General features: G+C 40.6%; 3 non-coding genes across 3 annotated transcripts; 2 read left to right on the top strand and 1 right to left on the bottom strand.

The window, feature by feature from the left end:
- Positions 1-269: 269 nt before the first annotated feature.
- Positions 270-341, bottom strand: TRNAG-UCC (transfer RNA glycine (anticodon UCC)). Its single transcript has one exon. It is a non-coding gene; the product is annotated as a tRNA-Gly (tRNA).
- A 1,996-nt stretch (positions 342-2,337) lies between these two features.
- Positions 2,338-2,409, top strand: TRNAG-UCC (transfer RNA glycine (anticodon UCC)). Its single transcript has one exon. It is a non-coding gene; the product is annotated as a tRNA-Gly (tRNA).
- A 7,715-nt stretch (positions 2,410-10,124) lies between these two features.
- Positions 10,125-10,196, top strand: TRNAG-UCC (transfer RNA glycine (anticodon UCC)). Its single transcript has one exon. It is a non-coding gene; the product is annotated as a tRNA-Gly (tRNA).
- The last annotated feature ends 1,422 nt before the right edge of the window (positions 10,197-11,618 follow it).

The following is an 11,618-nucleotide window of genomic DNA, read 5'->3' as shown; positions in this document are numbered from 1 at the left end:
AGTTTAAAGTGGAATCTGAATTTTTTAGAGTGCGTCGAATGCTTTCCCCATCGGGAATCGAACCAGAGACCTGTCGGATCAAAGGCACACACTCTACATTTAATTATGGAGAAGTGCAGCCCGGGTACATATTCAAGGATATTATACTAGTATTCGGGTGGTGAAATCACAGCAAAATTTTGTTCACAACGGCTGTGTGTGGGATTCAATCTTGAAATCTGACGATAATAAACAATTTATTATCAAAAATTATTTTTAAAAAACTAGTCTGCGATGGCCGGGAATCGAACCCGGGTCAACTGCTTGGAAGGCAACTATGCTCACCACTACACCACCATCGCTCCTTACTTACTACCTTTCTGCGGAAAGATACCTATAACTTAAAACTCATTATTCTTCGCGAAATGAAGTAGGCCTATGTAAGAAAACATTAATCATGCCAGCAGTGTGTCCAACTGTTACAAGTTAAATGTAGCATAGAAAAGTAGGAAAGTGGAAAACTTATCCTCTTCCAAGACAACAACATATGTTTTAACTAAATTCTCGAACTTGTTTGTTAGTAAAAATGCTAATATAGAAGAATAAATTATTATTGTTCTCAATTAATGGTTAGCGTATGAGTTTCTAGCTCTGTCTGGTGCTTTGATTTGAATTGAGGCCCCCTTTCAGTACTAAGGCTATATGAGACGTGAATCTGCAACTTAACGTGGGATGAACTTCTACCAGGAATCGAACCGTGATCTCCTGTGCCGAAAATACATATGGCAACTATATAGTCATAAGGAAGCTCTATCCCTTTTTCGCTAGTCTAGTGGTTAACTTGCGCAACGTTGGTGTACAAAATTGAAATGAAATGACATTTTTGAGTTTTACGTCCCACGGATATGCCAGCTAGGCTAAAGGAGACGGTAATGGTGAGAAATGAATGAAATGGTAGAATGAAGAAAGTGGGAGGAAACGGGAGATCCTCGAGAAAACCCACGCACACGGTGTTTGTCCACGACAAAGTTCACTTGGCGGGAGCAGGGTTTGAACCTGGGACCCCATGCCTCGTACGAAATCTTAGTTAACCATTTCCACACATTTTTTTCTTCTTCCAGATTAAGTATCAGGCAATGTTGAAACATCTGTTTAATTGTTTTGAAGAAAAAGTCTAAACACCAAGGGCCTTATGCAGAGTCGTTTTGACGCGTGATTAGTGCCATGCTAAAGAGTTCGACTAATGTATCTTTCCTGCAGTAGTCATGCCTTTAGTAGGGCGCTAATCATATGTAAAAACGACTCTAACTAGCAACGGTCGAAAGTATATGATATAAGAAACGAAAGAAATTAACAACTAAGAAAAAGAAACAGAAGAGTAGAATGGACAAAGGGAAGACAAGAAAAGAACGCACTTTTTACATGGAATGAAATTTGACAAATATAATATTATCTCTGAACGAAGATCATAAGACAATGGAAAGTCAGTATGATAAGAAGCAAGGGCGACCATCAGGGGGGGCAAGGTGGGGCGCTCGCCCCCCCCCCTAAGAGGAAATCGTACTTGGGAATATCGAAAGCCCAATAGAAGTTTTACATTAGTTATAGCAAAATTTGAAACTATATTTGAAACCTCGCTTATATTTGCCCCCCTTGGAAACCACAACATGGGCGCCCTTGGTAAGAAGGATTATTGTTGAATGCGAAAAACTAACGAATTTATTTCGGGAGAGGATTCAGCCTGATAGCCACCCTAAATACACCACTGTATACTGTCCAAATTTCAAGCATTTAACTTAAGCAACTCAATCAGTAAAGACTTCGGGCCTTATGCAGAGTCATTCTGACGCGTGATTACTGCCATACTAAAGAGTTTGACTAACGTTTGTTTCCTGCAGTTGACAGGCCTTTAGTATGACGCTAATGTCAAAACAACTCTGCATAAGGCCCTTCTTGTTTATGTAGAGATATTAACCATAATAAATGTCAACTTTTCCTTCAATACGTGTCTCTCCATAACAAACAATAATCAGAACATTGAGAGTAGGTATAGGCCTTCTGCAGAGTCGTTTTGAAGTATGATTAGAGTCATACTAAAGGCCTGACTACTGCAGGCAACTTATGTTAGTCGAACGCTTTAATGTTCCACTAATCACGCTTCAGAACGACTCTGCATAAGGCCCTATATGTTTATCTTAAGAGGACAATGTCTACAGTTCTCTTCTGACGATACACTTAAGTTTATACAGTTGGATACACTTCCGCCACGACTGAATGCTTCCTAACGTTCTCGGTCACGATAACGATTTTCACGTTCCATGTACTGTATCTTCAGCGGAGATATCAAACGATCAAGAGGCGATGGTGGTGTAGTGGTGAGCATAGTTGCCTTCCAAGCAGTTGACCCGGGTTCGATTCCCGGCCATCGCACTTTTTATCATTACTTTTTCTATTCCTATTTTTTCATAATTCAAAACTCGAATAGAAATTAAGTGAAATTCTTTCAATTAAACTTTTTAAAAGAATTTAAAAATTCTATTCCATTAATGCCTTACGTGCAGTCTTATCTATCTGTCTCATACAAATTCATACCAGCTGCCAGTGGCGTAACTAAAGACTTGGGGGCCCTCCCGCAGACAGCGTGGAGCGGGGCCCCTTCTCTACGTTCCACTTCACGATTTGGGGGCCCCTGATGGCTTGAGCCTCCCCGCAATGCGGGGTCTGCGGGGCCCTTATTTACACCCCTATCAGCTGCACTAGCTTTTTCTTACATATCTACATTTTAAATCCCATTGACATGATGAAGGTCGGAGGTTCGGTGGCTCACTGGCAAAGTGTTTTACCTCTTGTGCATGGAGTCCTTGTTCGATCCCCGGCCAAATAAGTTCGTGGTGGACAACATCGTGTCCTCGAGTTTTCTTGGGTTACCCCCGTTGCCTCCCGCATTCTCATTCCACCAATTATTCCATCATCATGCACTTACCTTAATCATCGTCTCCTTTAGCTGGAAGGGTATAATCGTGCGACATTAAACTAAAAAATAAAGAAAATACTTATATGATGATGCATATTGCCCACACTGGAAATCAGTTTTTCTTTCAGACGGGAGGAGATGGGGGACAGAGCCCCCGGAATTAACCAACCATCGCCCTGGAGCTGAGATAAATTAAATTACATTACATATCATTTTTATGCAAGACTCATCTCTTAGCAAATAATGTCCCAGTGCATATTTTGATTTTGTCTCCGTCAGCGGACAATATTTTCTGGAAGGAATCCAACAAGGAGTGGAATACATAATTAGGATCCATATTTTTTTTACGGACTTTGTGTCCGTATTTTGCGTTTGCATGTAAAGATATGTGTCCGTGTCCGTATCGTACTCTTTAAAAAGTAACAAAATGTCCGTTTTTGTTTTGTTTTGGACTTGGGAGATAGAGTAATTAAAAATAACGGGGTAATTTTGTACACTCTTATTTTAAAGACACGTGAAAGATCACAAAACAGACTGTACGTTCTCTGTGAGAGAACCACAGCAGTCTATGCGGTGAATTTACGAACGTTGCAGAGAATTGAAAGAAAGGAGAAAAGTCTCTTATTGCAATTGGAAATACGTTGATATAAAAAATAAAATGAAATATTTCAGTTTTACGTCCCACGTTTATGCTGGCTAGACTAAAGGAGACGGCAATGATGATAAATGAAGGAAATGGTGAAATGAACAAAGTGGGAGGAAACGAGAGAACCCCGAAAAATCCCATGCACACGGATATGTTATTTTGATCCCCAGCAAAGAATTCTCGCCTTGAAAACTCAATCACATCTATAAAAAGTTAGGACCCCTTAGTTCTCATGAATATTTCATTGCATAACACATTTGAAAACATGACATGTAATGAACCAAATTACTTTTAAGTTGACAAAGAAAGAAAAAAAAAAAGCATTTAATTTTTCATATATGTTTTAGAAACAGATTAGTCTAGCTGTTTACACTTTCAGGATACTGCTTTTACGACAGTAGAGTTTTAATTTCAATATTGTCATGTATAGTCAAGGGCGCCGATCCTGAGGGGACGGGCCCCCAAAGCTCGTGCGGGACCCCTATTGTATTTATGAATATACAATATTTGGCATAATTTGAATGCAATTTGTCTTAAAATCCTCATATATATATATATATATATATATATATATATATATATATATATATATATATATATATATATATACTAGTGCTCTCAAACGGGTCGGGTTGACCCGACCCGACCCGTGACCCGACCCGACCCGAGTCGGGTCGGGTCAGCTCGGGTCGGGTTACGGGTCGGGTCGGGTCGGGTCAGCTCGGGTCGGGTTACGGGTCGGGTCAGGTCAGCTCGGGTCGGGTTGTCGGGTCGGGTCAGTCGGGTCAGCTCGGGTCGGGTTATCGGGTCGGGTCACTCGGGTCGGGTTGTCGGGTCGGGTCAGTCGGGTCAGCTCGGGTCGGGTTGTCGGGTCGGGTTATTCGGGTCGGGTTGTCGGGTCGGGTCAATCGGGTCGGGTTATCGGGTCGGGTCACTCGGGTCGGGTTATCGGGTCGGGTCAGTCGGGTCGGGTTGTCGGGTCAGTCGGGTCGGGTTGTCGGGTCGGGTCAGTCGGGTCAGTTTACTTTGGTCAACTAATTTTAGGTTGAGCTTAAACTCGGCTGGAGTCGAAAACTGCTGTTTTACACTACCTGCGTAATTAAAAATAGCAATTTTCAATTGATTTTATAGAAGCCATAAATGTATTTTGAACACTTGCAGCTAGTGTTTTTATGGTAAATGCTTATTTTTGTACTTGTGTGTATTTTAATTTTTAAATGTGGAAGATTGATTTTACCAATCGACTGTAATATTAACATCTACGCCAATATGGAGTCTGGATTTAGAACAAAACTAGAAGTTGTTTAAGCAAGGCAAAAAGAAAGATTGGATATGGACGACCAAGTCCAAGCAGGGCAGCGGTAGCTCAGTGGTAGAGAATTCATCTCTGGTGCACGGTGTCCATGGTTCGATCCCAGCTTGTGTTAAGTAGACTTTGTGGTGGAGAAACGCCGTGTAGTGGGTTTTCTCGGGGTTCTCCTGTTTCCTCCCACTTTCTTCATTCCACCATTTCATTCATTTCTCATGGTCACCATATCCCTTAGCCTCGAAGCAGAATCGAGGGACCTTAAACTCAGGGGTGTAGCTAAGGGGGGGGCCATCGGGTCCAGGCCCCCCAAATGGTTTCCTGCCCCCCCCAAATGACCAGCTTTAAAAACATCATAGTAAAATTATCTCGCTTCCTTCATTTAAAAGTAACAAAATTATTGACAATAATATACGGTAAAATAGTATGGAGAAATATTGTTTTTCCATACCGATCGAAAAATAGGATACATTTTTGTGACAGCAGATTACACAATTTACTGCGATTTATATTTGACAGTTTAAAGACAAACATTTTAACAAGATATTATAAATACAGCCATAAAACAAAGGTACTAAACTGATTTGTAAATACATTATATTTTCATATGCTTTAACAAGTATTTTAAAAGACAGAGAATGGAAAATTTGGTAAGAAACAATGTTTTTATTCAGTTTGGATTTCATTCGCTCTCTTTTATTTCTACTCAGTGTAATAAAATAATTGTTTTTTTTTAGTCACGAATAATAAATAAATATTTTTGTCAGGAAACTATAAAGAAATTAAGTGAAATTTAAAGAAAATCAATCTTGTGTACATAGTTCTGTATACAAGGTCTTAAATTTAAATAAAAAGGTAATCAAGAAAAGTTTTGTTGCTTTTTCACCCACCACCTTCGAACATCGATACGTCACCTAACCTGGAAGATCAAAAATAGTCCCCATCAACATCGACGACCTTCTGAAAACGTTCCTGAAGGCCATGGAATTCATCGCGGTAGAAGTTGGTGGGCCGTGAAACGAAGAAGATATCAGGTGCATTTTGGACTTTTACTAGGGATTTGAATTGGCGGCCTCTAAGGTGATTGTCCAAAGAATGGAACAGGTAATAATCGGACGGTGCAATATCCGGGGAATATAGTGGTTGCAATATTGTTTCCCATCCAAGGCGGAGAATGGTGTCCTGAGTCATCCTAGCCACGTGGGACTTAGCGTTGTCCCGTAAACGAGGACACATTTGCAATTCAGAAGTGATGGCTCCAGAGTTTTGAGTTTTTGTTGAGCACAGCTCAACTGCTGACACTACACAGTTGCATTGATACTCTGACCAGCTGATAGCAGTTCCCGATGCACGATGCACCAAACACACAGAAGGACCTTCTTCTGGTACAGTGCTGGTTTCGGCTGTTTTGAAATCGGTTCATGGGATGCTAACCAATGATGACGGCGCCGTGGAGCTTCGTATAGGACCCACTTTTTATCACATGTCAACGCCCTGTCCAGAAATGGCTCCGAAACAGTAAATAAACCCATGCAACTGCCGCGTTGCGTTCTGGCCCGGAGTCAAAACATGTGAGACCCAACTTGTAGTGCTTCCCAACTTAATGGATGTGCTGCCGAATGGTTTCTCCACACACTGAATTGTAGTCCCAGTTCCTCTTTGTACGTACATGTGTTGGTCTTCTGGCATGTGGTGTTTTCGGGTGTTTGGTCATCGTCCTTAAACTTGTTAAACCATCGCTGCACTGTCCGCGTCGTCACGACACCCTCAACAAAGGCTTGGCATATTTTCTGTCCCGCTACAGCGGCGTTTGACCTCCATTTGAACTCGTTCAGCATACATGCTCTTATGACGCTCTGTGGATGTCCCATGTTCCCTCTGTCTTTACGCAAGTTCACTGTGTATCTGAATTGCCACAACCAGGTAGTATGTTGGATACACCCACACCAACAACTGACGTTCGCCTTATCTCCACTCGCATTCAACTCACGGTGTGAGGTCCAATTGAACACAGACCTCCACGAAAAGGGACAGAACTTTCTGGTTATTTTTATAGTTATGCACAAAAGTATAGCGTTTGGTCCCGGGCAGTAGTTCTTGATTAAGCATAATAAAAACTATCTTGAATATAATTTATGGATAATAATAATAATAATAATAATAATAATAATAATAATAATAATAATAATAATAATAATAATAGTAATAATAAATAAGATAAAATAGTGTTTTTAGTTTTCCAGAAGGAAACCAAAATTTTCCTTTCTTTTAGGCCTGAAAAACACTAGCAGCAACACATTTTTTGCTTTGTACATTGTAGCTGCCCCCCCTCAAAAACGACGGGCCCTTCCTACACGAACCTGCTGGCTACACCCCTGCTTAAAGTGAATATTTCATTTTATTTCACCAAGCCCAAGGACATCGATACAAGAACAAGATAAAGATTGGATATGCAAGACGAATTGCATAGTAATCTTGCTCTTGGCCTTGTTTTGGTGATCACCAAGTAGCGATGAGCGTATTTTCTAGCTTTCCGTATATTATGAAATACCATAATCAAAATCACACTTGGTCTTCATTTGTACCGATGAGGTGAGCATTCTTGGCTCTTGTATAGCATGAAAGATCACCAAGACTACGAAATGCAGGACCAAGACTTGACTGCAAGACAAAGAATAAGACGCAGTATTGATGACCAAGACCTAGGGAGCGAATTGTTTGAATTTCATTTGTTAGGCTGAAAGTGATGAAATAAAATTAGTACTTTATAATTAAATATCAACCTGTATTTTTAAATTCATATTATGTATCTTCTTACGTGCAACTATATATACTGTAAAATACGTTTTAATTACCGAGAAAGAAAAATCAAAGTGGTAGGGTCCCGGAATCATAAGAACCTATTTTGGAATGAAAGTTGAAGGGTTGGAAAAAATCACAGGTGTTCTCCTGTTTCCTCAACCCTTATCATTGTAGTTAAACGATTTCCTTTTTTCTCCGCCAAGAGACTCTTGCTACTGCCTTCCGAGAAGACGCCCTGCCGTCCCAGCAGGTGAGAACACTGACCTTGAAGAAAAATTTCGTCACATAGAACTAAATCAAAAAAATTAAATAAAAATAAATAAATAAATAAAATAAAAATAAAAATAAATTTCTCCCACGTCGGACATTGGTATCAGTTATAAAAAGAAATAACCAAACCTCAAAAGTGCCAAATATTCATTAAGATGCATATACAAATCCCCGCTTGATCTAGCTAGTGGTTAACGTGTAAGACTTCGGTACACGTGGTCCGGGTTCAATTCCCAATGGGAGTGCATTTTGGTGTTCACCCAGTGTTGTGACCATAGTGCTCTCAAACGGATCGGGTTGACCCGACCCGACCCGTGACCCGACCCGACCCGACTCGGATCGGGTCAGCTCGGGTCGGGTTACGGGTCGGGTTACGGGTCGGGTCGGGTCAGGTCAACTCGGGTCGGGTTGTCGGGTCGGGTCAGTCGGGTCAGCTCGGGTCGGGTCACTCGGGTCGGGTTATCGGGTCGGGTCAGTCGGGTCAGGTCGGGTTATTCGGGTCGGGTTATCGGGTCGGGTCAATCGGGTCAACTCGGGTCGGGTTATCGGGTCGGGTCACTCGGGTCGGGTTATCGGGTCGGGTCAATCGGGTCAGATCGGGTCGGGTTATCGGGTCGGGTCAATCAGGTCGGATCACGGTTCGGGTCAGTCGGGTCGGGTCGGGTCATCGGGTCGGGTCAGTCAATTCGGGTCACGGGTCGGGTCGGGTCGGTCTTCAACCCGACCCGACCCGACCCGTTGAGAGCACTAATATATACTATACCTTCTGCATCTAAATGCCTCCTCCCCAAATTTATAGAGAAATCGGCGCCCTTGTGTATAGTTAATCTTATCATGTATAGATATAGCTATTGCAATAGAGAGCTTTTCTTTGATTAAATGATTTCACCAATTGTCAGTAAAATCGAAAATTTCTATACTTTTGTTTCTAGAAACCCGCGGGCAACCTACTCATAATCATATATACAATTTGATTTGATTTGATGTTTATCGTCCCTTTCAGCAGCGAGTTTATATAAGACGCGGATCTGCAGCTTATCGTGGGATCCGAACTGCATCAACTTCCGCCGGGAATCGAACGCGGATCCCCCACGCCAAAGGTTCGTACAGTCACGAAAGAAAGTATTCTTCAGTTGAGAAATTTTCTTCCTCTAATAACTCATGAATAAGTTAACCTATAGAGTACCGATTTTGGCAGGCTATCAAATTATAACTATTCTAAAAATAACAACAGAGGATCGAAATTAATTCATTTGTTCCCGAGTTATTTTCAAAAGAAAATTTGTCAAAATACGTCAAAATTGTCAAATTTGTCAATAAAAAATTTGTCAAAATACGAAATACTTTCTTTTCCGTGTGTACACCAGGCCCGTAGCCAGCCCAAAAATGTAGGGGGGGGGGAGATCCAACCATATGATAGTTCATCACCATATTATAGTTCATTTGCAAGACTACTGTGAAAATTTTAGGGGACCAGCAAAAATTTAGGGGGGGACGGCTCCCGTAGATCCCCCTGGATACGGGCCTGGATACACTAACTGTTTAGCATGTACCACGGACAAAAAGGTATGTTAATCAGTCGGTCACTCCCTAGACCCAATTCTAGCATTCTGTTTTACAGTCCAATAAATAATAATAATAATAATAATAATAATAATAATAATAATAACACGGTGGCGTTGAAGTTGAGGGAGTTTTAATTGGCAAGTGCTTTTAGTGGAGTGGTGTGTGGTCAACAAATCGAAGATTAATGAAGAATGACAAAGTGGAAAGAGACGGGAAGATTCCCGAGAAAACTCACGGACAAGGTGTTGTCCACCACACTCACTTCGCCTCGCACAAGTGAGCGCTCTACCACTGATCCTCCTTGCTCTGCCGTTTCATATGAAAATTTTCAGTTCTCAATGACATTAATTCTAGTAAGTCTCTTAATTAAATGCTAATATCAGGTTGAAATAAACGAGTTAATAACTAACGTTAAGACGCTACCTGGTATGTAAACCTATACCGTGTACCCTTCTTCGAAAAATTCATACAACGAATAGATGAATGCAGTTGGATATACTTCCATTATGGTTGAGTACACTTTGTATGATTATCTTTGAGATAAATTATCTGCAGCAGAGTAGAGAAAAGAGGCATGAAGAGCGATGGTGGTGTAGTGGTGAGCATAGTTGCCTTCCAAGCAGTTGACCCGGGTTCGATTCCCGGCCATCGCAATTTTTTTAAAAACTTCTTATATTAGTCCATTTTTCATGTTTCTACAGGCGTAAATAGATTCGCCAGTGAAAGGGACGAATAGGTTTTCATTATCTGATATACAAACAAAAATTCAAGATTGGATTAGATTTGAGTTTAACGCCAGGGGCGTCATTTAGGGAGGGCAGGAGGGGGGCAATTGTCCCCCTAAGAGTTTGAGAAATACATATAATTAAATAGATTGTCTACCAATATACTAGTACAAAATGTGAAAGTCTTATGAAAGCGATGCTCTTGCCCCCCACCACCCCCCAAGCGAAGTTTGAAATGACGCCTCTGGTTTAGCGTCCCGTTCAATAGCTTGTCTATACGAGATATAAACCTAAAGTTTATTCCATATATTCCATTCCGAGCCATATATTTTCAAGTGTTTTGCTAGTTTCTTTCTTTCTTATCTTAAAAATACAAATTAGTCATTGTTATTTCAAATATTAGACTATTGCAACTTTATAAGATTATACTTATTTATAAGCAATAGGAAATATTCCTCGTGAGAGGGATGATAGGAAGAAAAGGTTACATATAGCATAAAACGTTTATGGTATTCAGTATGACTTAGCGAAAATTTATTTGTAGATTAACAACGTGTCTGTATTCGTAAAGGTTTGAAGACTTCGGAGTATACCGGAGAAGCGGACATTAAAAAATGACGACTCATCTCTAAAATTGGTCCATAACAGAAGTGAGGTCAGTGGTGCGGTTCCTATAGGCCAAAAACACTACACCTGCAGGCATTCATAGGCAGGATTATAGAGATGTGTACGCACAGGGAGGGTAGGTTTCAAAGTAACGTAAAGGAAAATAGTGTCGTGCTTTCAAAGACAGACGGACCAATATTGATCAATAATAACCCCAATATTGATTAATAATAACTATTAACAGTAGTCCTACCTGCAAATCAATTAAAACAAGGAACGATCATTCGGGGGAAGAGCCCAGCCTCCAATGAAAATTTTGGGGATCTAACAGGGCCTGAGCTTCTTGGTTCCGGCGCCACTGATTGATATGTAATACTAGTTCGAAAGAAGAACTTACTCGATTTCATTATTCGTTAAATGACTTTTGAGAATGCTAAATATTGGTATGCAGTAATTTATTTGTAAATATTAAAAATGCAAAATTCGATAAAACACAAACGAGTTGGAGAACTTATCCGTATTAAGCGTATTTCCCCTTAGGTCGCAAATATAACTGAAGGTTCCTGATTTGTATAGTATTTGTGAAAATTTACAGACTGAGACACAACGAGAAAAGGGGAGAATATGGTGTCAATTAACAACAATTCAAAAATGCACGAAATGAACGTATATCAAACATAGAACCATTAACAGAATTAACTCTGTAACTCGTTTTCTCCATTCATTTTTCTTCCTTTATTTTCA

Source organism: Thermobia domestica, chromosome 14 (genome assembly GCF_964235325.1).
Source record: "Thermobia domestica chromosome 14, izTheDome1.hap1.1, whole genome shotgun sequence".
Classification (NCBI taxonomy): Eukaryota; Metazoa; Arthropoda; class Insecta; order Zygentoma; family Lepismatidae; genus Thermobia; species Thermobia domestica.
Note: the sequence above shows the minus strand (reverse complement) of the source record. Positions and strands in the feature narration are given on the sequence as shown.